At 46.7% G+C, this 27,779-nt stretch overlaps 1 long non-coding RNA gene across 2 annotated transcripts; it reads right to left on the bottom strand.

Moving 5' to 3' along the window:
- On the bottom strand, nt 1–27,647 carry LOC122227423. Of its 2 annotated transcripts, none has more exons than XR_006206026.1 (4): nt 27,509–27,647; nt 24,569–24,638; nt 11,522–11,601; nt 1–504 (listed from the first exon to the last, which is right to left on the bottom strand). It is a non-coding gene; the product is annotated as an uncharacterized LOC122227423 (long non-coding RNA). The 2 variants fall into 2 exon arrangements; XR_006206027.1 differs by lacking the exon at nt 27,509–27,647 and adding an exon at nt 26,123–26,208.
- Between the last annotated feature and the right edge of the window lie 132 nt (nt 27,648–27,779).

Here is a 27,779-nt window from a genome sequence, read left to right on the forward strand (position 1 = left end):
TTATTGATGAGGAAAATGAAGAACAGAGGGATTAAGTGACTTGCCCAACATCACACAGGACGCAGTGGCTGTGCTAGAATTTGAACGTAGGGCAGACTGACCCCAAAGCCTTTGCTTTCCACTGACATTCCCTGAACTAACCTCAAATCTGCTAGACGGTATTAAACCCAGGGCCCTAGATGGGGGACTGTCTTTCAGGGCCCACCTTCCCAGGTCCCCAGGTCCCCCCAGTGTCCCCTGGGCTCTGGAAGAGGCCTTGGTGAGGCTCTGGCCCAAAGCCGGGCATCTTTCACCTGTCTCCCAGCGGGGCTTTCCGTGCCCCTTCTTGTCCTCTTGGCCCAACCTTCCCCGAAGCGCGGAGCGGGCACGGAGGACACGGCTATTCACAGTCTCCCTGGACCATCCTTCAGAGGCAGCCTCCGCGCCCCTCAATCTTCCTCTCGATGTCACCGCGCTTTCTCAGTACTGGCCGTGTCACCTTGGACTGTGAAGGCACAGGCGGTCCTGCAGTTACAGGAAAAAATAGGCAAAGAAATTGCATTTCGTTGCATTTCCTCCGAGACCATTGTGAAGCGTGTGACTTGCCTCTTTTGTGTTGAATTGTTTTAGCTGCATCTTGCAGGACCCAGATTCCATTTTTTAAAAAATTTTTTTAATGTTTATTTATTTTTGAGACAGAGAGAGACAGAGCATGAGCAGGGGAGGGTCAGAGAGAGAGGGAGACACAGAATCCAAAGCAGGCTCCAGGCTCTGAGCTGTGGGCACAGAGCCCGACGCGGGGCTCCAACCCACAGACCGCGAGATCATGACCTGAGCCGAAGTCAGACCCCCAACCGAGTGAGCCACCCAGGCGCCCCCCCAGATTCCATTTTTGTTGAAACAACTGGGAGAAAGGGCACCTGGGCTCCAATCCCAGCTTTGTCATCAACCTGCTTGAAAGCCTTCAGCGTCTCCTTTTGTCCTTAAGATGATTTCCAAACACCTTAAGATGGGGAGGCACCATTGGGACCCGCCGTTTCTCCGGAATGCTCTACTCCGGCTACATTGAGCTCCTCCCTCTTGCTCTGACCCTCACAGATGTCCCTGAAGCTGTCCTTCTCCTCCCTCTTGGCCCCAAACACCCCGATTCATCCTTCAGCCTGCGTGTCACCTCCTCCAGGAAGTACTCTGCTATCATCACCCACAAAGCCAGTTGCTGAGACCCCCAGTTCCCCTGGATGTCCTCTCGTAGGGTATGTAATGCAATTTGGTGTGTTTTCTCTAGTCAGTCATTTGACCATCTACTGTGTGAGCTTCAAGAGGGCCCCACTTAATCCATCTTGCTCGCCATTGTTTCTCTAGCGCCCAGCACAGTGCCTGACACACAACAGGTGTTTTAGAAGCATACACCACATATGAACGACTAAACAAACCAGTCAGGATTCTTAGATGCAAACAACAAAACCAGCTATGCCTGATTTAAGGGGGAAGAAACGATTTCTCCGAGGGCAGTCAGCTAGCTCACAGAATCATAGCAAGTTCTGGAGACCCAGGCTCAGGACCACACAGCAGAATTGTGCCGGCCACATGGCAGGACACGTTTGGTGAGGGCACCACTGCTGTCTTCAATAACAGCGAGCCCCTGTCGCTGAGACCACCACCATCCCCAGCCGTGGGCCCTTGACCCTTCCAACAACGATGTGCCCTGTTCCTCTGGGAACTTGAACTCGCTCCTCCTTCTTCACGTTATGAACTCGATCGAGAGACGGAGGCTGGTGTCCTGATGGGCACACAGCCTGAGTCACGTGCCCACACCCTAGCCGCAAGGGAGCCCGGGAACGGGAGTTCTTTGCATTTTTACTTCCTTGAGTGAGAGGGGGGGGAGTCATCGGGTAGGGGCCTCCTAGGAATGGGGTACACGTGCGGAGCAGTTCACAAGAAGGGGAAACCTCTACCACAGCGATCAAGTGAACGGCCCCATAAGGCGGTTTCCCTCCTTTCTTGCTGCCTCAGTTTCCTCAGCTGCAAGAGGAAAACAGGTCGGTCCTTCAGTTTCCTCTCTGGCACTAACATCCTCTGATTCTGGTTTTGTGTTGTTTATCCATATGCAGCCTGAAGACACAAGAAGCACAGGTGAACCAGAGGGAGGAGAATCTCCCAGAAGTTCCTGTACCAGTCAGGACCAACTGGGTTATGCCACAGTAACAAATCTACCAAGTCCCCGGGGACTTATGCCAAAGGACACTGCCACGGTTAGGGACGTGGCTATCTGGAAAGCGGAAGGGGGGCGTGTTCACCCACTGCTGTAGGTACTTTCTACGGCTCATAGGAAGCACGATTGCCCTGAACTATTCTGAAGGAGCGTGGTCAGAATGGCTAACAAAGAAACTAGCTGTTCCACCAGAAAGGCCAAGTTCAAAGGCAAGCAGCTTCACAGAGGAGGGTTTATCAGCAGTAATATTGCGGATGATTTATTTATTTATTCCGTCATTCATGGAAGAAGTATTTATGGGGCATCCACTCTATATCAGGTACCAGACTGGCCACGGGGATGTGATGGTAAACAAGACAGAAAGGTCCGTGCCCTCTTTGAGCTTATACTCTAGTGAGGAAGAAAGAGAATCACTAGATAAACAAAGAATTACGCAGGATGCTTTCCGTGGTGCTCAGTGCTACAAAGGCATAAGCAGGGTGGTTCAGGAGAGCAGGGAGTATGTGGGTGAGGGGCATCTTAGCAACGATGACGGTCAGGGAAGGCAAGGCCCCTCTGGGATGACATTTAAGCTGAATTGTGATTAATAATAAGAGGAAAGAACGAGCCAGGCAGAGGGGACAGCCAGGTGAGAAGACTGTAAAGTAGGAGCCCATGTGGCTGGAAGAACAGGAGACAAGGTCAGGGAAGCAGGTGGGGTCCTTGCTCCATAGCAAGTCATCTGTAGGGATTCTGGGTACAAGGGTTTGGGGGGAGGGGGGTGCATTGCCTGGCATTAAGCATGAGAGTGACAAGATCTGATTGGATTTCATGTTTTTTCAAAAGATCCCTTTGGCTGCTGGGCACAGAGCGGATCGGAGGGGAGCAAAGTAATAACAGAACGAATACAATACCTAGTTCAATAGAGTGAAATTGCCAGCGGAGAATCCCGGCTTTCATTGCTACCGCAAATGGTAAATGCTGCGGGTGCCACAGGGAGTTATCATGACCAGGGGCAGGGAGGATGTTCCCAGGGGAGAGTCTCTTGCACTTGTATTAGTCTGGACAGCGTAGGCGACACCACAGCACCAAATTCTAGCCTCAGTGGTTGCACGAGCAGTGCTGTATTTCTTGCTTGCCCTGCATGCTCTTTGTGGGTGGACCTGGGGTCTCTGCTCCTCACGGTCACTCAGGGACCCAGGCGTCACCCTCTGCAGCCTGGTCTTCATGCTCCCTGCAGCGGGCAGGGGAGAAGTATGCACAGAGAGACAACACGTAGTCCTCTGCACTTTGTGACATCTTTTTCTGTCCCATGGGCCAGAATCAGCCACATGTCTGCATGTGATTGCAAAGAAGCTGTGGTCTCCCGTGTGCTCAGGAGGAAGGGAGGAGTGGATGTGTGCACGGGCACTAGCGTCTGCTGTGTGCCTGAAATCAGAAGTCACTTGTCGCCGGCAAAATAAAAAAGGGGCCGGAGGACCATAGAACAGAGCCCCGGCAGGATGGATGAGGCTCCAAAGAACCACCCAAACTAAAAATAAAGCTGCTTTTCCGCTGGGATATCCAATGTGACTTGGGAACAAAAAAAAATCACACACACTTGTTTTAGGAGGAATACGAATCCGGCTGGTGCACAGTGCAAGGGGCCAGGCACTCGGGACTGGAAGGTCATTTGGTACAGAGCCTCCAAATGCCAAGAAAGTGGATTAGCTCCCAAGCCCCTACACCAGGCCTCAGTTCTCTTGCCTCTTCCTGAGGTCCCTCTGCATAGGGACATGCACGTGCTGGAGAATTCTGGAACCCTTTCTGCATTGCTCTGCGATCTTTCTCTTTGGGACTTGTCCTGTACACACACACATTTTTTTCTTTTTCTCCTAACATCACCATTTTTAGTAATAACCATAGCTACACATTTCCAAGTACCTTCTAAACATTTCACATAGCATAGCTAATTCAATCCGCACAACAATCCCAGAAGGTAGGTATGGTTATCATCACCATTTTACACGTGGGGAAACTGAGGCACGAGGCGACTCAGTAACTTACCTAGAGTGTAGCAGCTAAGAGCAGAGGAGCTGGGAATCAAAACCAGGAGGTCTGGTCCCGGAGGCCCTGCTCTCCATCTGTAGAACACAATGCCCCAGCAGACACGGCCACAACCCACACTGGCTCCAAAGAGCATCTGTCCCCGATGAGTGGAGGACAGCAAAAGATCCTTTTTGGCCAAATTCCTCGACTGGTGACTTGGGACTTCACAGAGGAGCGAACCTTCCCGCGTGGACACGCACAGAAACTAGCCAAAGCAAATCATTTAACTCTTCTCACTTTTCATTTGATTCTACTTCATATTTGGGTTTGGGTTTTTTTTTTTTTTCAACAAATATTTTTGAACCTCTCCTATAAGGAAGACACTCAGTCAATGCACTAAAGGGAAGTAAGGAGAAGAAACTGGGTGCCTAAGTCACAATCTCTTCCTTCGAAGGGCTTGCCATCTACTCAGGAAAACCAGACAGAATCACATGACAACACAGACCCTGTGCTCAAGAAAGCCCCAGCTATGGGCTGACAGCAAGTTCTCAGATCAGCAAATTAAAAAAAAATACTGCATGGAGCGCCTGGGTGGCTCAGTCGGTTAAGCGTCTGACTTCAGCTCAGGTCCTCTGCGCTGACAACTCAGAGCCTGGAGCCTGCTTCGGATTCTGTGTCTCCCTATCTCTCTGCCCCTCCCCTGCTCACGCTCTGTCTCTCTCTCTCTCTCAAAAATAAATAAACATTAAAAAAAATAAAATGAAGTGTCTTCAAGTGTCTACATAATTTCTTTAAAAGAAAGAAAGAAGAAAAAAGAAAACAAAGAAAAGAAAAGAAAAGAAAAAAAAGGAAAAGAAAAGACAAGACACAAAAGCAGGCCAGAGACAGGAAAGCGAGACAGAAGTTGAGTTTTGTGAGGCCACATTCCGCTCAGCTGCCTAAGCATCTGCACAAGCCCCTGTAAGGAAGGCCCAGGGCTGTGAACAAGTGTTTTAAACTCTATTCCTTACACCCTCGAGGCTGCCATCTTCTATGCTTTGGAAAATTTGCTTCCATCACACACACACACACACACACACACACACACACACTCAGAGCGATCAAACAAACCAACAACAACAAAAACTTACACATTTCCCTGTTGCACAAGTCTGAGCCCCCAACCTACTCTAACTGGTTTTAGAGAGAAAATACATGTATCAAAAGTTATTCGACAACACAGAGAGTTTCAGAGAAGGCCATAGAGCTGGTCTTCGACATCGTTAGGGACAGCCCTCAAGTTCAGAGGGCTGGCCCCCTTGCAGATAGGGTCCCTGTCCTGGGGACAGGCACTGCAGCATGAAAGGCCATCCCCAGGACTCGCACTGCTGTCTCTGAAACCTTGACGGCCTTCTGCTGCCCTCCACTCCTTGGCTAAGTTCATGACTGCCACACGTCACCTCTTTCCTCTGTGTGTTTTCTTCTGAACTGAAGCGGTTCATTGATGCAGCCAAATGCAAGATCCCAGGTCACATGCCTTCCCAGTAACTAACACCGAGGCTGGGAAAGTGAATCCTGACTTCTGTCTCTGGAAGGTGGGATTCATAATAGGAGTAGTTACCAGGGTGGCCACACATTCTGGTTTCTTAAGAGAATCTGGGTTTCTGGGACATCTGGGTGGCTCAGTCGGTCGAGCATCTGACTTCGGCTCAGGTTGCGATCTCGTGGTTCATGGATTTGAGCCCTGAGTCGGGCTCTGTGCTGACAGCTCAGAGCCTGGAGCCTGTTTCAGATTCTGTGTCTCCCTCTCTCTCTGCCCCTCCCCTGCTCATGCTCATGCTCTGTCTCTCAAAACTAAATAAACGTTAAAAATTTAAACAAAAGAGAATCTCAGTTTCTGCCTCTTGTCCCAGCATAATTATTAATAGCACCCTTTTAACTCTCCAGTGTGGTTCCACTTGGATCATAAATTATATAGACATCCCAATAATTCCCAGTAATAATCGCTGGGTTCAGTCATCACGAATGTCCTGCTTTCCCTTCCTTCCCAGATCCTCTGCCCCTCCCACTCCAGAAGCCTGTGCTTCCGAATGTGCCCTTCTCCTATTACAAAGCAAAAGGGGACTCTTCTGTTTGCACTCAGGGAAGTCAACAATGGGCATACCTCAGGGAACATTCCAGTCAGAAGAGGGAGAACTTTTCTATTCAAGATTTAAAAAAAAAAGCCAAATTAAAATTCAGAAGAACAAAGGAAAATATGAGCAACCAGCTGGCAGGTTTAGTTAGACATCCAGGTAGGGGACAGCTCATGGAGGGCCTTGAATGACAAGGAGAAAACTTTGGACTTTATCTGTGGGAAATAAAACATATATGGAAGTTCTCTGAACAGGGGAATGGCCTGACCCTGTCCAGTATACTTGAAAGAGTAGGCACCAGACCGACCTGAGTTTAATGTATGATTTATTGTATGGAATGAGGGACAGAATGGAAAATTACTTAACCTCTCTAAAACTCGAATTTATCATTTGTAAAACAGAGAAAATGAAAGCCTCCTTTGAGATTGTTGTGGGGATGAATTAAAATAAAGTTCTTGGCACAGTATACAAACACACAGTAGGTACTCGAATGACATTAGTTGCCTTAGCTGATGTCCAGGCAGGAGTTGGGGGAGCACCATGCAGCACATGCATGCAGAGCACCAGGAAAGAGGAGAGACTGATCTTCGGCCCTGTTGTTCCATCCATCACTAAAAGTGGGTGTTAGAGTCTCCAACTATTATTATTATTGGGTTAACTATTTCTCCATTCAATTCTACCAGGTTTTGCTTCATGTATTTTGGGGACTTGTTAGGTGCATATATGTTCGTATTATGTCTTTATGAGAAATTGACACTTTCATCATTACAAAATGTCCTTCTCTGTCCCTACTCACAATTTTTGTCTTAAAACCTACTTGTCTGATAGTATAGCCTCTCTAGGTCTTGTTTGGTTAATGTTAGCATGACGTATCTTTTCCTGTCCTTTTACTTTCAATCTATTTGTCTCTTTGAATCCAAAGTGCCTCCTGTAGATAGTATATACTTGGATCATGTTTTTTTTTTTTCCAATTCATTTTGCCATCTCAGCCTTCTATTGGAATGTTTAGTCCATTTGCGTTTAACGTAATTGTTGATAGGGTAGGATTTGCAGTTGGAATTTGCTGTTTGTTTTTCACATGTTTTATATTTTCTGACCCTCTGTGCTTCTGTTTCTGTTAGAAGTACAGTAGAAAGTGTATAATTTTAATTCCCTATTGCTTCTTTTATCATATTTTTAAAGTTACTTTCTTAGTGGTTGCCCTGGGAATTACAATTAACACCTAAACTTAAAACAATTCTGTTTGAATTTTTGCCAACTTAATTTCAATAATATGCAAAAACCACTGTTCCAATACATCTCTGTTCCCTCCTCCTTTGTTTTACTGTCATACAAATTAGATCTTTACATATTATAAGCTCTTCGACACAGTTTTATAATTGTTGCTTTATGCGGTTGTGTTTTAAATCAGAATAAAACCATTATAAAACAAAAATGCATTTATTACATTGTTTTTATATTAACCTATGTAGTTATCTTTACTTGTATTCTTTATTTATTTGTGCAGATTCAAGTTACTGTCTCATGTGCTTTCATTTCATCCTGGAAGACTCCCATGAATATATCTTGTAGGGCAAGTCTGCTACCAACAAATTCTCAGTTTTTGTTTATCTGGAAATGTGTTAATGTCTCTTTCATTTTTGAAGCTTGGTTCTGCTGGAATGTCTCAGTTGACCTTTTTCTTTCATTTCTTGAATATATCATCCCACTGCTTTTTGGTCTCCATAGTTTCTGATGAGGTGCCAGTTTTTGATCTTATTAAAGATCCCTTTTCTCTTTTCTCTTACTGCTTTCAGGATTCTTGCTTTGTCTTTGACTTTTGACCAGTTGACTGTGATGTGTCTAAGTGTGGATCTCTTTGAATTTATTCGACTTGAAATTTGTTGAAGTTCTTGGATGTGTAGATTAATATTTTTCATCTAACTTGAGAAGTTTTAGAAGTGTATTCAAATAGTGTTTCTGCCTCTTTCTCTCCTCTCCTTCTGGGACTCCCATTATGCACATGTTGGTAATCTTAATGGTGTCCCATGGGTCTCTGAGGTTCTTCCATTTTTTTAATTCTTTTTCTTTCCTCAGACTAGATAATCTCAGTTGACTTATCTTCAAGTTTGCTCTTCGTTTATTCTGCCAATTCAAATATGCTGTTGAGACTATCTAGTGAAATTTTTTTTTATTTCAGTCATCGTACTTTTCAACTCCAGAATTTCTATTTGGTTCTTTGTTTTGTTTTGTTTTGTTTTGTTTTGTTTTAATAATCTCTACCTCTTTATTGATATTCTCTATGTGGTGACACATTGTTCACATACTTTCATTTAATTATTTGGAAGTTTTTCCCTTTAGTTCTTTGAACACTTTATAACAGATGATGAAAGTCTTTGTCTAGTAAGTCCAACTTCTGGGCTTCCTTAGGGAGAATTCCTATTGACTGCTTTTTTTCCCCCTGCGTATGGATCATACTTTCCTATTTATTTTCATTCCTCATAATTTTTTGTTAAAAACTAAGCATTTAAATAATACATTGTGGCAACCCTTCAACTCAGACTTCTGCCCACCACAGGATTTGTCATTGTTCTGTTTGTTGTTGTTGCTGTTTATTTAGTGACGTTTCTGATAGAATTCTGTAAAGTCTGTATTATTTGTCATATGCAGCCACTGAAATCTCTGTTCAGCTAGCTTAGTGATTATCTAATGGTTGAAGAGATTTCCTTAAATGCTTTCAATGACTAAGACTTTCATCTTTTTCTGAGGGGCTCTGTGTTGGTGCACACCTTAAGGTCTCTGATAATTTACAACCCTGCCTGAACCCTTCAATTTCTGTTTGTGCAGAGTCCCAAGATCAGCCAGAGGTGAGAGACTGGAGCCTTCTCAAGTCTTTCCTGGGGATGCACAGAGCACTACACATGTGCGTGGCCTTCTAAATCCCCAAGAATATGTCAGAGCTTCTCAAAGATCTCTGTGGGAACATCTCATTCACCAGATTTAAGTTTTTTGGACAGCTTCCTGTTTGCCCAACAGGTATTACCACCTCAGGTAACTGTGACGTTAAACAATTGCCTATGATTGTTTTTGACAAATGCTATCCAGATGAGATCAGTCACGTTCAGGGTGATATGGCCGTAGACCTGACAACTGCTATCCAGGTAGAGTGTTTTGCTCTGAGCCAAAGCAAATAAAGATGAGTCCTTTTATGGGAGCTGCTGTGCAAGTCAAATAGCGACAATTCTCTGAGGATAGAGCTTTTGGGAAGCTCTAAACTCATACTTCCCCATCCAGCGACTGCTAGGCTGCTGGTTCGCACAGCTGCTGTGATTGTGGTGCTGCTGGTTCTCAAGGCTACTGCGGAGCTGGGGAAAGAGCCATGGGAGCCAGACAAGTTAAAATGCCACAAAGCTCATTGTTCTTGCTGAGGTGAAGCTATTTTTCCCAAATAAACACTCTTTGGATTATTGCAAGCCTTTATTAATTTCCAGCATTCTGAAAATAATGGTGTTGAACATTTTCCCAGTGTTCTCATTGCTTTTATGGAAGAGCAGACTCCTGAAAGTTCTTACTCTTCTGTTAGAGAAGCTCTTCCCTTTCATGAAGAGTTTAACTGGGGCCTAACATGATCAGGTCATTTTGTTAGACTCTGTCTGACCTCTGCATTGAGAATAGATTGGAGGGATGGAACAGGCAGCAAGGGGACAGTTAAGAGAATCTTACTGGGGAGAAGCGATGGCTGTCAGAACCAGAGCAGTAGGAGCAGCGTGACTGTGGAAAAGTGCATCAGTCCAACAGACTCACATAAGACATTTTTTCTTTCTTCTGATCTACCCAGTGATCCAGGAGCTGAAATAGGTCTCATGCTCTATCAGATAAGCAGATCTGAAGGGAATCGGCCCAAACACAATGCAAGGAAGAGTAGAGGCTGCTTGCTCATCTCTGGGTACCACAGAAGCTTTGTGAGGGAGGAGAGTCAGGAGATCCCCGGGGGAGAGTGAAAGAAGTCATGGGAAGGGCAAATGAGGGCTGACACGAGGGGCTGGGGACCAGGTGTTCCTTGGCCTTTGCTGTAGAACAGCTGCGGGGCCAACCAAAGTTTTGCCACCTGGGATCCTTCAGGACCACAGATTCATCTCTGCCCCTCTTAAGAGGCCGTCCCTGAGTGCATTGTGTTGCTGGAGCCCAGTAGAGGAGCCAGGTAAAAGTGGAGTGGACTGCTTTCTTCTTCGTTTCGTTCTCTCCCAAGAAATTCTCTGAGTGAGCTTTTGTATGTCCCAGATGTTCCTGCCTTTGTTCCGATTTAATCCTGTCTATTTATCCCCTGTGGTACCTGTTTATTATCTTCCATTTCTCTTCGGGAGCTGAGGCTCAGTGGATCTGCCAGGACTGATCTTATCTGCATTTGGGCAAACACAACCATGCCCAGGCCTTGTCATCCAGCTCCCATATGAAAGACTCAGAGAAGGAGAAACATTAAAACCGGTACCACCAAGAACAGCAAGCCCACAGAGATTTAAAAATAAACATGAAAACTGCTCTGGGTGCTGTTCAGAGGCACTTGCAAACCCCTTCAGTGGAGACACAATGGAGCTGCGCACCCGCTCCCCGGGCCCCATCCTCCTGCAGCTACAAGTAGCTGCAGTAGCTGTAGACTTGGCTCTTGACTTCTGCCTTGAAAGGGAGACTGTGGCTCCCAGCAGGGCTGTGGAGACAATGACACAGAACCTCTCCCCTGCGAGGATTCAAAATCTAGGAACGTTACAGCTGTTGGAGGCTATAACTTTGGGTCTTTGATGAGATCTCCGAGGGCAACCGGGGGAGGAGGGCTCAAGGACTCAGAGTGAGCCACATACTCAGAAAAGGTTACGACACAGGCTTCCTGGTTCCCCCCTGGACTGCTTTCTCCAACAGCACATTGCATAGGCAGGGCTCTAACATGCAAGTTGAGAATCACAGCAAGAACAGAGGGGGGAACAAGAGATTTTATTTATTACCTTTACTAGACAGATCTACGGAGACCAGCTATCCAACCATACTGTCTCTAATCTGGACCTCAGAGGACACCCCTGGACTGCAGCCACCAGGCCCCACAACCCCACCTTTGGGAGCTGCGGGCAGACAGGGTCTGATTCTTCACTAGCACTAAGTTCAAGGGAGCTATGTCATAAACCACAGGTTGGAGCAAAAGCCTTGGAGTCAAGTCATGGTGAAACCCACCCCTACTTACCTGAGAAAGGGGCAAGAGCGCTTCTAAACTTTCTCCTGAATCCACACTCCTTTTGCCACCTGCCGCGTGCCCACCTTGGCCTGCAACAGGAGTGAGATGGGACCTCAGATGATGTCAAGGCCGACTCCATGGCAGCCAAGTGTGTTAATTCTGTGATTCACCTCACCCCGGCTCTTTTAATCCTCACATCAACACTGCGAGGCTGGCATCGATACCTCCATGGCAGACATGAGTCAACCAAGACCATGAGAGGTTATATAACTTGCCCGAGATCACGCGACTAAGAACTGGCAGCCCCAAATTTGAACTCTGGTCTGTTGGATCTAAAGCGGAAAACATGCTCGGGAATCTCCGATGCACCAGGGTTCCCACTGGCCAGTCCTCGAAAGGCCGTCTGTTCTACCCATCCAGGATGGACAATCCCTGCGCCTGAATAGCTGTGTGGGGGTGGAGGAACGTGGGGCCCTGCAATGTTCAGCATGCGTCCCTGCGGTCACCACAAATGGCTCGTTATATAGTGGTGGCGGTGGCGGCAGCTTCAGGCGCCTTTGCCTTGCAGGATTGACATCAATCCTCATTCAAATCAAACTCCTCTGAAACATGCTCCAGTGGAGTGGAATTTTCTGCTAAATAAGGTGTTATTAACCCAGCTCCCGGCTCCTTGGGCCCGGGCTGAGCTCAGCAGCAGCGACAGCCACTCCACGCTACTTAAATACCGATTAATAGACATTGCAGCACTGGCCCAGGCAGACCCGGCGACCTCAGGCTCCTGCGGGCTCCTCGGGGCTCCTCGGACCATGATGCCTGGAAACTCACAATGCATCTTCCTCGACTCTCATTCCAGTGCAGTCGCCAAGCAGCAATTGGATGCTTTGTGGTCTCAGGACAAGGAGATAGCGGGGTGGGGGGGGGGGGTAGAAAGGGGGAAATTGCTGCTCCTCTTCTGTGGCCTCTTCCTTACCAAGCTTCCCTTTGCGGGGCTTCTCCGGATGGAATGGGGCAAAGGACGAGCTCGATCGGGGAGGAAGGGGAGTGGTTCTTCTCTCCACCATGCTTGCAATAGCACGGCGAGAGGACCAGGAGTCTCCCACCACCCTGAGGACGACACAAGGAGCCATCCAGGCTTTGGGCTGGGACTGGGTCCTAACAAAATGCCATCTTATTTCTAGTGCAGCCCAAAACACACTTTGATGTGCCACACCCGATCATTCCAGCCACATACCAGTTCAGTTTATGTAATTCTCAAAGTGTAAACTTTTACTGCTGAAAGAGCCCTTAGAGAGTCACTGGCCCAAGCTCATTTTACAGCTGAGGAAACTCCGGACCAGAGAGGGAAAAGGTCACGTCCAAGGTCACACAGCTAGTAAGGAGCAAAGCCAGGGCTCGTACCCAGATCTCCAACTCCCAGTGCAATGCTCTTTCCCTTATTCCGTTTCTCTCCCTTCCAAGCACACAGAGGCATCGCTGCCAGCCAGGAAGTAATAACCACATTTACGCGATTTCCCAGTTTGCATATGGCAATGGGTGGCAAATTGTTCTTAAGTGATATGTTATTAAATAAGATCAGAGAACATAAAAATGGATTTCTGAACTCTGGTAAATAAGAATACATCACACTTCTTTGTCTATTTCCCTGACAAATGCCTGCTAGGTGCCTGCTACATGTCGGACACAGTGCTGGGTGCGGGGTCCACAGGGGTGACTGCATGAGAGACGGTCTGTAGCCTCACCAAGCTTACAGTCTAGCAGGGGAGACAGAACAATCTCACACACGTGTGCAAATAACTGCTATGAAGAAAAGGAACCAAGGACCAGCACACAACCATGGGGAAGACGTACTTTATGTTTGCAAGGTCACAGAAGGCTTCTCTAAGGAGGTGACAGTCAAGCCAAGGCCCGAGGGATGAGAAACAGCCAGCAAGAGAGGAGACAAGGAGGAGCGATCCAAGCAGAAGGAATCACACTTGGATTTCGTACCATGGACAATGAGGTGAAAATATTTTTAAATGAATACGAGCCCATTATTTTAGAGGCAGGAAAGCTATTCCATTTCCTCAGTTAATTGTTCTGTTTCCTAGAGATGATGCCTTATTGATCAGCCTTTCTGGGTCACTTGTCTGCATTTTTGTACCATTTGCTCAATTTGTGGCTGACGAAGGGCCCTTTCAGAGGTGGTGGAAGGACTTTTCACCTCCCTCCCCAAACCCAGAACAATGCCGAATAGTTGTTTCACACACAGGTTCCAACACGAAGACCCAGGCTCTCTCACGTCTCAGCTGTGTGACCTTGGGCAAGGCACTTCCTCTCTGAGCCTCGGTCTCTTCATTTGTGGGGTCAAGGGTAACAAGGACACACCCTCGGAAGTAATGTGTGAAGAACCTAGCACCTGCATCTGGCATGTTGTAATTACTCAATGACCATTAGCCACTACTATGATTGGAAGCTACATTCAAACAAATTAAACGGCCTTGTGCATGCAAAGGTGTTGGCTAGCTTTTCTTCAACCTTTTTTTTTCCCTAGGCACATTGCGACAAAGAGCAGATCCTTTTGTAGTTGTGACTGAAAGCTTGTGCCAAAAACTCCATGGGTCCTGGGAGGATTGGTGGGGAAGCTTATGAACAGGGGAGGGGGTGCCCAAGACCTGGAGTCAGGGGTAAGATCTTTTTTTCTTTTTAAATGTAGTTGTTTTTAAAGTTTATTTATTTTTGAGAGAGAAAGAGCTCTCGCGGGGGAGGGGCAGAGAGAGAATCCCACACGAGCTCCCCGCTATGAGTGCAAAGCCCACTCTCACAAACCGTGATCACGATCTGAGCTGAAATCAAGAGTCAGACACTGAACCAACTGAGCCAGCCAGGCGCCTTAGGGGCGAGATCTTTTAAACCAGGCAAGTGTTGCTCGGGGCAGAACCCCAGGGAAGGTGTCAGCCTTGGGAGAGCCTGACATGGTGGCATCTACAGCATAAGGAAGAAAAAGGACCCAAGAAGTAAAGGCCAGAAAAGCTGACAAAAGCCACAGTTGCTGAGCTGGGCTACCCAACACTCCAGCACGAACAAGCAGAGGGCAGGAGACGTCAGCCATTGGGGAAAATCCAAATGGGGTTCTATTCGGAACTAGGGAGAGTTCTAAGGGGGTCTGGGAAGCTCTTAGAGGGGTGAGAGATGCTTTTCCTGAAGGTCAGCATTTCTATGCATCAAAGAATTTGGTTAGAACTTCTCCCTCTCCACTCTCCTTGGAAGCATTTCCATTTCTGTCTGAAGAGACAGCCAATCTGGCAAACTTAGGGCTCAGATGAGATCCTCAAAGATCTTGAGGTTTTGGTTGGACATGTTTCCATCTTTTCTCCCCATTGAATGATTTTTGGATTTCCTCTCTTTTCCCTCAGCTCCCCAGCCTGGTCCATAGCATCTCCCAGGCCATGCCTGGGACCCACCCCAACTGCCTCCCAATATCTTGCCTCTTGGATCATGGACCACAGTCTAAGCTTGCCAAAAGCTTTTATTGTTACCATTCCTCCTCTGGCATTAGCCAGAAATGCTCCAAGTTCAGCTCATCTGCGCTCCTCTCCTGAAGTCAAATGCAAGGACGGTTTTCTGCATTAACCAGCTGGCTGGATTAGCATTTGGTAGGAATCCTTCCAACCTAACTCTCTTTGCTCCCTTCTCCATACCCACCACCCCCTGAAGCATCTCTGCTAAGCTCTGGAGCTCCTTGAAACACCATTTGAGAATTGCTGCTTTGATCTAACATCGCTTAGGAAAACTAAATCCTGGGGTCATGTTCTTAGCCTCATCAGAGCCCAGACTCCATGTTCAATCTTTGCTTGAAGTTCAAGCAAGATAAGGACAGAGGGTCAACTAGAGAGGCATCCATCTCCATGAGGGGCTCCCCATTTTTCCCTGTTGCCTCTGCCTCCCCAGATCTCAAAACTACACCCCTTGTAGCCCAGCCTGTAAAGCAGCCAGTATATGAGTCAGTTCTGCACTGTAATTCCAGATACATCCTCAGCATACCAGCTGGAGAGATTCAATAATGAGTCACCGTGTTGCTTGGTCCTTCCCTACCTCCAGTTCAATTCTCTTTCCTTTTCTAATTCTTTTTCTTTTTTTAATGTTTACTTTTAAGAGAGAAAGACAGAGGGCCAGCGGGAGAGGGGCAGAAAGAGAGGGAGACACAGAATCTGAAGCAGGCTCTAAGCTCCAAGCTGTCAGCACAGAGCCTGATGTGGGGCTCAAACTCATGAACCATGAGATCATGACCTGATCGGATGCTTAACCGACTGAGCCACCCAGGTGCCCCTCTTTTTTCTTTTTTTTTTAAGTAAACTCTGCCCAACCTGGGGCCAATTCTGCTTCCTTTTCTAATCTGTTCTGTGTCCCAGGAATCTGACCTTGCTGCTGGGTTCAACCAATGGCAAGGTGGGAAGGGAGAGAGGTCATTTCTTTTCCACTACTTCCTGCTTTGGCCCCGTGTCTCTGACAGCAGCTACTTCCCTCTGTGACCAACAGCTCTTACCAGCCAACCCCCCAGCTCAGCTCTCACTGGGCCCCAGGAGCATGATTTCCTCCCTTTGTCTCTTCAACCCTAGGGGTAGGGCCAGCTCTCTGCTGCTGTACCTTTCTGAGTGGCACCTCGTTGATTCCTTCAATCCTGCCCTTACCTCTGTAAGTAGTGTATCCATTAGGACTTCTTCATTCGAATCATGCTGGATGAATTCTGTTTCTCACCAGACCCGGAATGATATAGTCATATTTGCCAAATTCAAGGTCCAACCCCGGTGATCTGAAGCCTGCTTGACTAAGCCCCATGATATCTCCCAAATCCAGGCTCTTCTACAGGCCTTTTGCTTGGGTGCCTTTAACATACAGGCTTTCCTGCCCCACGTCTGGCACCTTGACCATCACATCCTCCTCAGGACTGCCCTTTGCTGCACAGCCACTTCCTAGATGGCCTTGCCCTGGTGAGAGGCCCTGTCTGGTCCTCAGTCCTGCACTCTGGCTTCTCTTCAAAACTCCATGTTTTATTTTAGGTGGATGGAAGTGCCACCAATCTCAGGAACTCGAAAGACGGAGCAGATTTGGGGAGCAGCCAGGCGTGGGGCCAGTGGTGACGAAATCAGTTTCAGGTATATTGGGGTTGAAATGCCTTAAGAATGTGCACTTGGGGATGTGCATGCAGGAGGTAGAGGCATTGGGACACAGGTAGAAAACTGAGATTCAAGACCCTGCATTGAAAGCTAAGGGGTGAATAAGACATTGCCGAGTGAGGAAGAAAGGCTGAACACGAAGCCTGATGGAGGATTTAAGGAACATTTGAGGAAGAAATTTCTGGAAAGATAAATGAGGAGTGGTCAGAAAAGTGGAAGGAAAACCAGGAGAATGTAGAATATAGAAACCGTGAGAAGAAAGGGTCTCAAGGAGAGGGCAGTCACCAGAAGAAGGCAAACAGCGTGAGGAGTTGGCTCGGTGTCCCATCACCATTGACTCTGCAGTCTGGATTTGAAAATTGGCGCCTCTTCTTGGTAGATATATGACCTTTGACAAGTCAGGTGGCTGCTGAGCCCCAGTTCCCACTATGTAAAAAAGGAAACAACGATGGTCCCTACCTCCCAGGGTGGTTCCATTTGCGTGTCCTTGTTGCAAAGCACCTAGCACGGCACCCGACACTTCCAAAGTGTTCAACAAACATCAGCCCTACCTCCAAGCATTAATTAGTTCAGCAAACACTCATGAACACCATGATAGGATCCTTCCTATAGAAGATGCTGAACCAAGATGGGAGGAAGCAATCTCAAAGTGGAGGTGACATCAATCACTCGCTTCCATGGGAACAAGTGTTGAGCTGCATTCAAGAGGCCCAGAAGGTAAGTTCAAGAGTCCTAAGAAGGAAAAGTCCCTGTTGTTGCCAGGAGATATGTCTAGAGAACTACAGGCACAGAAGGTCGCCATGGAGGAGAGACCCGCTGAGTCAGACCTTGAAGGATAAGTGGAAGAACAGCCAGGAAGAGGGAACAAGCTGAACAAGGGCCCAGAGAGAGGCATCTGAACAGTCAAGAGAGATTCTCAGGGCTCCCTGCTGCCCTCTGGTGCCAAGCCCAGGGGTAAATGGCCCCAAGTCTGGACAGCAAATTCATGACAGACACAGCTCCCCAGTCCTCTTCTTCCCATTGCAGATGCTGGGACGTGATCATTAGGTGATTATATTTTTAAGGCCCAAATTGTTTTATTTGTTTCCTTGCCAGCTTTCATGAGGCCATCAGTCATTCCCCACACAGATAACATTTCTTATGTACATTGACAGAATAAATTACATGGTTCTCATCCGGCAAATCAACATTACAGGGGAACATTATCTTTTGCAAAACGCTGCCTGGGCACATCATAAATCCTAACCAGGTTTATTACATCTGTCTTGTCATAGATTCATTTTATTGAGAAGTGTTTTTTTTTTTTTCCAGATTAATAATCACATTAATAGACGGGATTCTTTTTAGAGGATTGTTTTCTTGGAGAAACCAAAGGAAGAATTTCACGGCTGCAGAGCCTTGCCACACTGGCTGGTGCTGCAAGAATGTCCTTGTCATGCTGACAATGCCCTCTGGGGCTGGGGAGCGGGAACTCTTGACTCACCCAGGGATGTTGGGGCAGCCAGGATTCCTTCCTCACTTCTGTTTCCACAGCTATCTCCAAAGGACAAATCGAGACGTTTCCAAGATGGTGTCAAAGATATATTGTTATATTAAACCAACCAAATGAATATTTAATGAGTAACTAGCATGAGTGCAACTGGCAAACCAACTGGGGAGAGGAAGCTAGCTCATATGGAACAGCAAGAGAACAATTCAGGACAGAATCCCAAGTCAGGCTTCCTGCCTGCCTGCTCTCCTTCTGTGCTTGGGTGGCTCAACCATCCCAAGACCAGTGATTTGTTGGCCCTGGGCTTCTTTCTCCTCCTTTTATTAAGTGAGGTGATTGGGTTAAACCAAGGACTGGCAAACTATGGCCCCGAGCCAAATCCAGCCCATCCCCTGTTTAGTGAATGGAGTTGTACTGGAACACAGCCACGCCCATTCATTTACATTTCATTTATGCCTGATTTCAAGCTACAACAGCAGAATTGAGCAGCTATAACAGAGACCCAGTGACCTGCAAAGCCTAAAACACTGACTATCTGGCCGTTTACAGAAAAAGTTTGCAGACCTCTGGTCTGGATAAACTCTAAGTGGTTGATCTGAGGGCCCAGTCTGGGGATCCTACTGAAGTGCTCATGATAACGTTGAGTGGAGCCATCCATGCTAAGTGCTTTCCTTGCATCATCTCATTTCATTCTTGAAATGCTTCCATGACAAATGCTTCCATTCTACAGATGAGGAAACTGAGGCTTCCAGTGGTGTGGTGACTTTTCTAAAGTCACCCAGAGATGTAGGCAAGTCGGGAGCCTGTCTGGAGCTAAAACCTTTGTCCTTGCCTCTCCAGTGAACGTGATGCCTAGGAATTGTGTAGATATTAATCAGTGAGAGTTGGGGTGGGGGGAGTGTAATTCTTACGGGACCTCAAATTTGGTGCATAGGACTTTGATGAGTGGAGAAAAAGGAGGTGGCCCTCCCAGCAGCGGGGACTGGGGACAAGAGGAGGATGTGTTATGTATCACAAGGCCAGGTCTTTGTGTTTGGGTGAGAGAAGGACCTTCCACCCGTTGCCCCAGGGAGGGGATTGCCTCCTTCAAGCCTCACAACCACCCTGTGAGGTGGGTGCTCCTCTGGCTCCCACTCAACAGGTGGAGGGGGACAGCCCAAGGCAGGTGCTTGCCCAGGTCACACAGTGGGTGAGTGGCATTTCCTCTTCATTCATATGTTTTGGGCAAGTTCTTTTCATAGTGTTAGGCTGTCTCACCTGGGCTACGGTGAGCCCGGTAGAACACTTTGGAATTTAAAGTGGGATCACTTCAGCCAAAGGGCAAGAGGCATCAGGGTGGCAGAGCCCAAGGGGAAGGCAAAACGCAAGGCAAATTGGAAGCTATCAAAGTGGCTGACTGCCCTTCTGGGGATCAGTATTCTCTATTCACATCAGAGAAGACTCTGTGTCCATATAATGAGCAAGATAGCCCACCTACACTTGATGGCAGTTACCCCTCTAATGCATAACTACTGCTTTCCCCCTCCAACACTCCGCTCCAGCCCCACACGCCCTCTACCTCATCCTGGGACCCCTCGCTGCACCACCCCAGAAGATATCCTTCACTTTGTCGCTTTGCTCTGTGAATGCTGTGCGTGGAATTGGGCAACTCGGCAACTCTGTGCCTCTGGATATTTGCACTTGTTGTCCCCTTAGCTTAAGTGTTCTTCTGTATATATCCATGGTCTGAATCCCCTCAACATCTGCAGGAGACCTTCCTGACATTTTACGGAAAATTATGTCCTCTGTACCACACCCTCCTTTCCCACCTCCTCTGCCTTATTTTCCTCTGTATCATTTGCCTCTGTCTGGCTCATTTATTGTCTGCCAATGCTCCCCATCCGCCCTGGAATGTGAGCCCATGAGGGCAAGGTTTGCATCTGTTCTATTCATTGCTATATCTCTAATACCTAGAATAAAGCCTACCACATAGGAGGCATTCAATATATAATTGCTGGCTAGAAGTTTAATGCATTCCAATGTCATTCCACAATTTGCTAGATTTGGTTCTTTGGGCAAAATACTTAGTTTCTCCAATACTCAGCCTTCTCCTCTGTAAAATTTTGGTGAAACAGTACCTTTTTCATTGAGTGTTGTTAGAAATAATTGAAAAAACAAAATAGAAGAAATGTAACCTGCTTGGCTCAGAGTCTGGCATAGAGTCTCACACACAGCAGGTGCTGGGAGATGTGTCCCTCCTTTTTTTTTTTTTTTTCTTTTGAGGACACTCCTGGAGCCAAGTATAACTTGACAATGAGACCAGGACCAAAACTGTCTGTATTAGGCGAGGGTATCCGACCATAGGGAGAAAGTCAGTTTCACTACTTAGGACGGTGGAAAATTCCTTTATTCCCTTGCACTCCAGTTTGCTCATCTGTGAAATGGGTTATAATAAAACCAACTTCATAGAGTTGATTCAGATATTGAATAAGGTGATGCATAAGAGTTGTTCAGCACAAGACCTAGCTCATATGATCTTCGGGGTTAATGATGAGGAGGGGGATGGTAAGTATCCTCAAGGAGGCTACCTGGGAAGGAGGTGCTGGCCCAGCCTTGGAGTCTTCTGGCCCTTGGATTTTTGGCAAGAAGTTGGTTCCTGACAGATCAGGCCTGAGCAGGTTAACGTGCAACAGTCTCTCCTCCAGCTCCTTTTTTTAGCACAAAAATCTGTCCTAGCACCTCTCATCATCCACTTCATCAGTCTCAAACGGTTGGCTAATTGCACTCTCCAGCAGCCCCCCTTTCTCCCTGCCTCTTCAACAAGCTCAATAACACACAGCTGCCTCTTTCTTTGGGGCCCCACTGGGAAGCTATAAACAAAATATAGCTAGCAATACTTCACCACCTTCTCTAGGCTCCCTTCCCCTGTTGACCCCCTGCTCCTCTCTCCTTGAACAGGAATGGTACCAGATGGGAGCTAAGATCCCTATCAAAGACTAAAGAACTCCAGAAATGGTAATATACATGAGTCAATGTGAAAGACTTTTCTTTTCTTTTTTTTTTTTTTATGAGTAGGCTTCAAGCCCAGTGTGGAGCCCAAGGTGGGGCTTGAACTCATGACCCTGAGATTAAGACCTGAGCTAAGATCAAGAGTCAGACGTTTAACTGACTGAGCCACCCAGGAGCCCCAAAAGACTTTTCTCAATTCCTAATTTTTTAAAAAGAAAAATGACTATATAAAGCAAAAAATAATGATAATGCATAATGGTTGTTAACATATGTAAAAATAAAATAGATGTCAAAATAGAACAAAAGACAGGGGAAATGGAAATCTACTGTTGTAAGAGTCTTACATCCTGTGTGCAGTGGAACAATATAAATTCAAGGTAGGCTTTGACAATTTAAGAATGTATATGGCAATTCCTAGAACAACCATTTAAAAATTTTTTTTTAACATTTATTTATTTTTGGGACAGAGAGAGACAGAGCATGAACGGGGGAGGGGCAGAGAGAGAGGGAGACACAGAATCGGAAGCAGGCTCCAGGCTCTAAGCCATCAGCCCAGAGCCCGACGCGGGGCTCGAACTCGCGGACCGCAAGATCGTGACCTGAGCTGAAGTCGGACGCTTAACCGACTGAGCCACCCAGGCGCCCCAACAACAACCATTTTAAAAGTGATATGGATTTTTAAAAAATTAGTAGATGAGAAAAAAATAGAATACAAAATTCTCTCAAAATGCAAAGAAGGCAGGAAAAAAGGAAAGAAAAATTTTTAAAATAATGAAAGGGGAAACCAGATGTCAGAGAGCAAAACAGTAGTTTTCAATCCAACCAAATCAATAATTACATTAAATGTAAATGAACTAACACCCCAATTTAAAGGCAGAAATTGACAATAAAAAGCCAAGGCCCAGCTATATCCACACACTTTAAGTGTAAATACACAGAAAGATTAAGAGTAAAAAAGATGGAAAAAAAGATACACCATGGAAACAGTAATTAAAAGAAAGCCAAGGTGGGTATACTAATATCAAACGAAATGAATTCAAGACAAGGAATACTACTAGATGTAAGGAGAGACATTTCATATGATAGGTATCAAATAAGAAGACAGAACAACCTCAAATGTGTATGCATCTAATACCAACCTCAAAACCAGCCACTTGGTTTGTCACTTGGTTTGTGTCTGTCTCTCCCTGGGCCTATAAATCCCATGTGGGCAGGGGCCATGTCAGCCTCTTTGACCTTCTTAACCTAAGTCCTGGGCACAATGGCTGACATACAGGAAGGTCCTTGATAATTGGTTATTGGAAAAATGAGTGAATAAATGAATGAATGAAGAAATAAAAGAAGGGGGGGGTTGGAGAGAGGGAGGAAAAGAGGGAAGGAGAGAGGGAGGGAGAAAAAGAAACAAAAAGGAGAGAGACACAGGAAACATCAATGTCCCACCCTCACTGGAAGGGCTAAGGCAGTGTCATAAAGAACGTGAAGTCAACATACAAATCCTCCGCTCTCTCTTTCCATCCCAAAGTTTCCAGGTAACCCCTGTAGCCCCTTAATAGCTCCTCTTCCTGCCCTGCTGCCTGAGGCCCTGACCTAAGCAAGACCCTGAGGACTGTGGATCTGAGTTGAAATCCTCTGCAGCTCCCCCTCTCCCCCACAGGGACATTCTCTCTGACTTGTGTCTTACACTAAATCAGACCTTTGTCTGCGGGAGCACAGTCTCAGCTCCCCGAGGAAGGAATTGACAGTCATCATCGATCGAGACTCTCTCCCTAATTGGCTGCCCCCCACCCCATCTTCACAATGGGCCATTTCCCAGACAATAGACATCATCACTGCCTTTGTGCAAGCCCAAGCATCCTGAAATTGAGTCTCCAATCTCCTCGCAGACATGCACAGGAAATGGAAAATCCATGCCGGTCCCTGCTGACACTCTGGCTGTGGATTCCAAAGCACACAGGGCATCTGCTCCCTGGGATGCAGAGGGGACCTGAGACTGCCTGGGCAGGGGGAGGTCTAACTCCCATGGCCAGCCTTCCAGGGTAGAATCAGAAACTTCCTGAGGACTGAGGATCTCCATAACCCTACTTGTATCACCCACCCACTCATGGTAGAGCAGGGCCTGATCACCTGGGTCACCCCTGGAAAACCTGGGGTCCCTGGAGTCCTAGGGTCCTGTTTACAAAGAAGTCTTCCGAGCTTCCTGGAAGAACAAAGGATTCAGGGAACTAGCAATCCTTAGAAAAGATGGTAGAAAACAGATGTTCCCACACCGCAGGAAAAAGCTGTCCTGAGGTAGAAGATGCCCTTCCTTCCCTTTCTTCAAAGAGCAGCCTGCAGATGCTTCTGAGTCATGCGCCTGAAAACGTCACTTCTCCTGCCTGAAACTCTGACCATTGGTACCCAGCTGTGTGAAACATAATCCTAAATATTTTGAGACTGTCGGGGGAAATTGGATTAGGAACTGAAGATTAGACGATACAAAGGATTTTTTTTTTGCTAATTGTTAAGCGTGATAACGCCTTGTTGTTAGGTAAGAAAACATCTATATTTTTTAGAAGTATATCCCACAGGGCTATAATGACACAGTACCTGAGATTTGCTTTCAAATACTTCAGTACGGAGAAACGGAAAGAGAAAGAGAACTGTCATAATGCAGAATCCAGGTTCAGCAAGATGAGATCTAGGATTGATTAATGATGTCTGCCTCAGGCAGGGGAAACGCAGCGCGGGTGGGAAGTGCAGAGGACAGGCTACTGCATGTATCTGCCATCCTGGCTGGCCCCTTGTCTGCCAGACAAATGTCTACTTTGCCTTTCAGGCTTGCTTCAAAGAATACCTTAGTTACATATTGATTAACTAGGAGTTAATATGTTCTTAAACAATCCGGTCTTGTTTATTTAATCCATTTCTGCTCTAGGACAAGCCAAAAAGGAGAACCATCAAGGCCTTGGCCTAAAAATTGCTATTAGTAATTGAATTTTAGATGGAAGTATTGATTTTATATTTCAACTTTTTTAATGTTTATTTATTTTGAGAGAGAGAGACGAGAGAGAGAGAGAGACAGAGAGAGAGAGAGAACACACGAGAGCAGGGGCGGGGCAGAGAGAGAGCAGGAGAGAGAATCCCAAGCAGATCACGACCTGAGCCCAAATCAAGAGTCAGACTTTTAACCAACTGAGCCACCCAGGCGCCCCTGATTTCATATTTTAGACTCAACTGAACGATTTCCCCTTTCCTTACTTTCCAGCAGGAGGTGATAGCACACACAACATCTCCGTCAGCAGCACAGCAACCCCATGAGCTAAGAGTCTATCACCTCCCTACTTGAGATCCAAGTTGAAATCTTTCACACAAGGTCATACAGAGGGTAAGCAGTTGAGTCAGGCTCTCCGACGTCAAAGGCAGTGCGCAACGGTCGCACTCTCTTACCTCCCACCGGATGCCTGGACGAGGCACTTGTAAATGTTTCAGCCACAGCAATGAGCCAGGAACTTGTGGGCTGGAGGGCCAGAGAGAAAAGAGGAGGTCAGCTTCCCAAGGACAGCTGCTTGAGAACCCGTAACCCCCCAGGGGGAATCTCAGCTCAAGGCAAGAGAGAGGAAGAAGAAACACCATCTGTGCGGGGCTCCATCTGGGAGGCTCCCCCGGAGGAACCTCTCCCATCCAGCCACCAGAGAGGAGCTCCCCGTTTGTGATGCTTCCACGTGGCTGGGGCCACTTCCCTGAGAACTCAGCCCACTTTGGGGCCAGCATTCTGTTCGTCAGCAAAATGATGGGAAAACTGGGGGATCCAATCAGTGAAACTGGGGATACAAATTGGCAACCCCCATTAATAGAATTCGAATCCGGTGCCATCCTTAGTTCAGGGCGTTTGTTTCATGATACTAATTTGAATCAAAATTTTTGTATGAGTTTGGTGATGTCTGCGTGATTTAAATTTTAATTAGTAACTGTCTTACCTGGTGTGCTATGGGAGGGTATGCCAACAACACAAAATGCAAAATTCCAATATAGGCATTAAACTTACAGTTCATACGGGGCGCCTGGGTGGTTCAGTCGGTTAGGCGTCCGACTTTGGCTCAGGTCATGATCTCGCAGGCCGTGAGTTCGAGCCCCGCGTTGAGCTCTGTGCTGGCAGCTCAGAGCCTGGAGCCTGCCTTCTATTCTGTGTCTCCCTCTCTCTCTCTGCCCTCCCCCCTGCTTGTGCCCTGTCTCTCTTTCTCAAAAATAAATAAAACATTTAAAAAAAGGAGAGTGTTAACACCATTGTGAAGAGTAGTTTCATCCCTCACTGCCTCCAAACTGCATTTCAGAAAAGAATGTGTTGCCTTACAGTTGTGGAGCCAAAAGTCCCATCAAAGGATTTTTCTTAAATTAGGACATAAACTGCCCTCAGAGTTATACACAAATATCCCCTTGGTGAAATAGGAAGTTGCTAGCTTTTAAAACAGCACCTTTTCCTACCACTTCTAATCATCAATTTTGGGGTCCACCTTTCTACTTTGGAGGTTATCTCCAAACACAGCAGCTGGGAAGGGCCTGTGGTTCTTCAACCACTCTCCCCCTTTGTGGTCGGTCCTTTCACCCCTAAAATCTCCCCAAGAGAGACATCCTATATTTACGCTCCAGAAATGGCTCTTTCCAGGATGCTACCCTGCTGGGTCGGGGGTCCCTGGAGGAAGGAACTGTTTTGGATGAGGCTGCTGGTACAAACTAAAAAAAAGGCTTGCTAAGAGAAGAAACAACATGAACAGTCATACTGCCTGTGACAATGCGATACCAATCGGGCCACCTGAAAGAAGGGAGGCAGGGCAGAACTCCTGATAGCACCCCAAAGCCTGCCTCTTTTAAGACTCCTTTTTGTATTACTGTTTTGTGTTCTGTGCACAGGAGGCCTTGGCCTTGGTGCTCCTCTGGAGTAAAGTTTGAGTTTTCCCTTTCTAAAACGTTTCAAACACTTGGCCCTGATGTGTCTTCACCTACACTTCTCCAAGTAGGGCACGTTTCCCCCTCCCGCAGGGATATGCAGCCATGTGCTGGAGGGCCCACGAAGCCGCACAACACCGCACACTGTGGCATTCGGATTTAACTGAAAAATGGCTCGGGGGAGGGGGCGGCGTAGACGTTCGGAAACTTTGCACTCTTACCCGTCTTTGTCACGGGCAAAGCCAGCACCCTCCTGCTTTTCCCTGTTGTGCGATTTCGTGTTTTTTCATGAAAGCATGGGGGTGTTTTTTTCATTTTTAATCAAAGTAACACGCAAAGTTACGGCTGTGTTTTTTAAAGCAAAGTTACAGCTTTAAAATCAAAGCATACAAAGAACTTCTCATGAAAAATCATAATGCCGTGCCCTATCCCACTCCATTCTCTAGCCTGGCTCCCTGGAGGTAACAATTTATAACTCTTTATAACTCTCACGGTTGCTTTTTTTTTTTTTCCTACTAGCTACCTCCATATTTCTAAATAATATTATTTAAACTGCTATTTATTGATCCATACATTCCAGACATTCTCTATTGATTTTGAATTATGATGGATGTGGGTTTGACTCTTTCATTTCCCCAATCTGCATTGCCCCATACAGCTAGTTCACTATTTGTAGTTAAATCGTTTGTGCCGTAAGAAACACATTTACTGTTCGGTGGCCACGTTACATCGATTCCCTTTCCTCTTTTAACTGCGCTCTGATTTCCATCTGGGAATCAATCCACCGCTCCGCTACATAGTCACCACCCTCTCTGGGTGACCACGCCCTCTCTAGCTACAGGGAGGCTCCAATTGGCTGAACCCCGTCCCCCAAGCTATAGTGATTGGTCAAAAAAAGGTCTGTAACCCAATATCAGCCAACGAGAGGCTTCCTGGAGGAAACTGGGACAAAATTTCCTTGCTCTTTGGTAGAGGCCCGTAGAGAAATGTTTTCCTCCTAATAGACCTGAAGGAGGAAGCACGAAGCCCCTAGAAGGTGCTGGAATCCGCCCTGGAACCACGCGGAAAAGCCATCTTACTTTGAATAGAGATACTGCAGATGGCAGAGGAGGGGTGAATATTAAACGTGTTCGAGAGTGCCTGGATCAAGCCTCATCTGCAGTTTCAACTGCCTTCAAAGTTGCCAGTCATGTGAGCTAACTACTATAAATCCCTTTATGGTTTAAGCCACTTTGAGTTATTTGCAAAGGGAAGATTCCTCACCAACATAAGGATTTACTTCATTATGCTGTGCAGCAAATTATTTATAGTTTCACCGCAGAGCTGAGCAGTATACGAGTAGACCTCTTTGCATGTACAGGTTTTTTGGTGGTTTTTGAAAGTTAATTATTATTTTTACTTGCAAAATTTCCCATAAGCATATCCTTAATTCTTTCCACATACTCGTCTCTAACCCCTTCTTCCGCTCCTGGCTGGGGTCCGTCTCAGTCGTCAGCCTACACCTTCTCTTCCCTGATTGTCTGAATTCCAGTAACTTCCCCTCTTTTGGACGACGCAGGGTTTGCTGGAACATTTTCTCAATGCTTTCTGTGACAGAGTTTCAAGCAGGCTAATTGCCTTGGGCGCGGGGGGGGGGGGGGGGCGGGTGGCAAGGAGGAGGTGAAGATTCTTAATTCTGCCCTCACAATGGATCAGTAGCCTGGCAGCGTGCGAA

This window comes from Panthera leo, chromosome C1 (assembly GCF_018350215.1).
Source record: "Panthera leo isolate Ple1 chromosome C1, P.leo_Ple1_pat1.1, whole genome shotgun sequence".
Lineage (NCBI taxonomy): Eukaryota > Metazoa > Chordata > Mammalia > Carnivora > Felidae > Panthera > Panthera leo.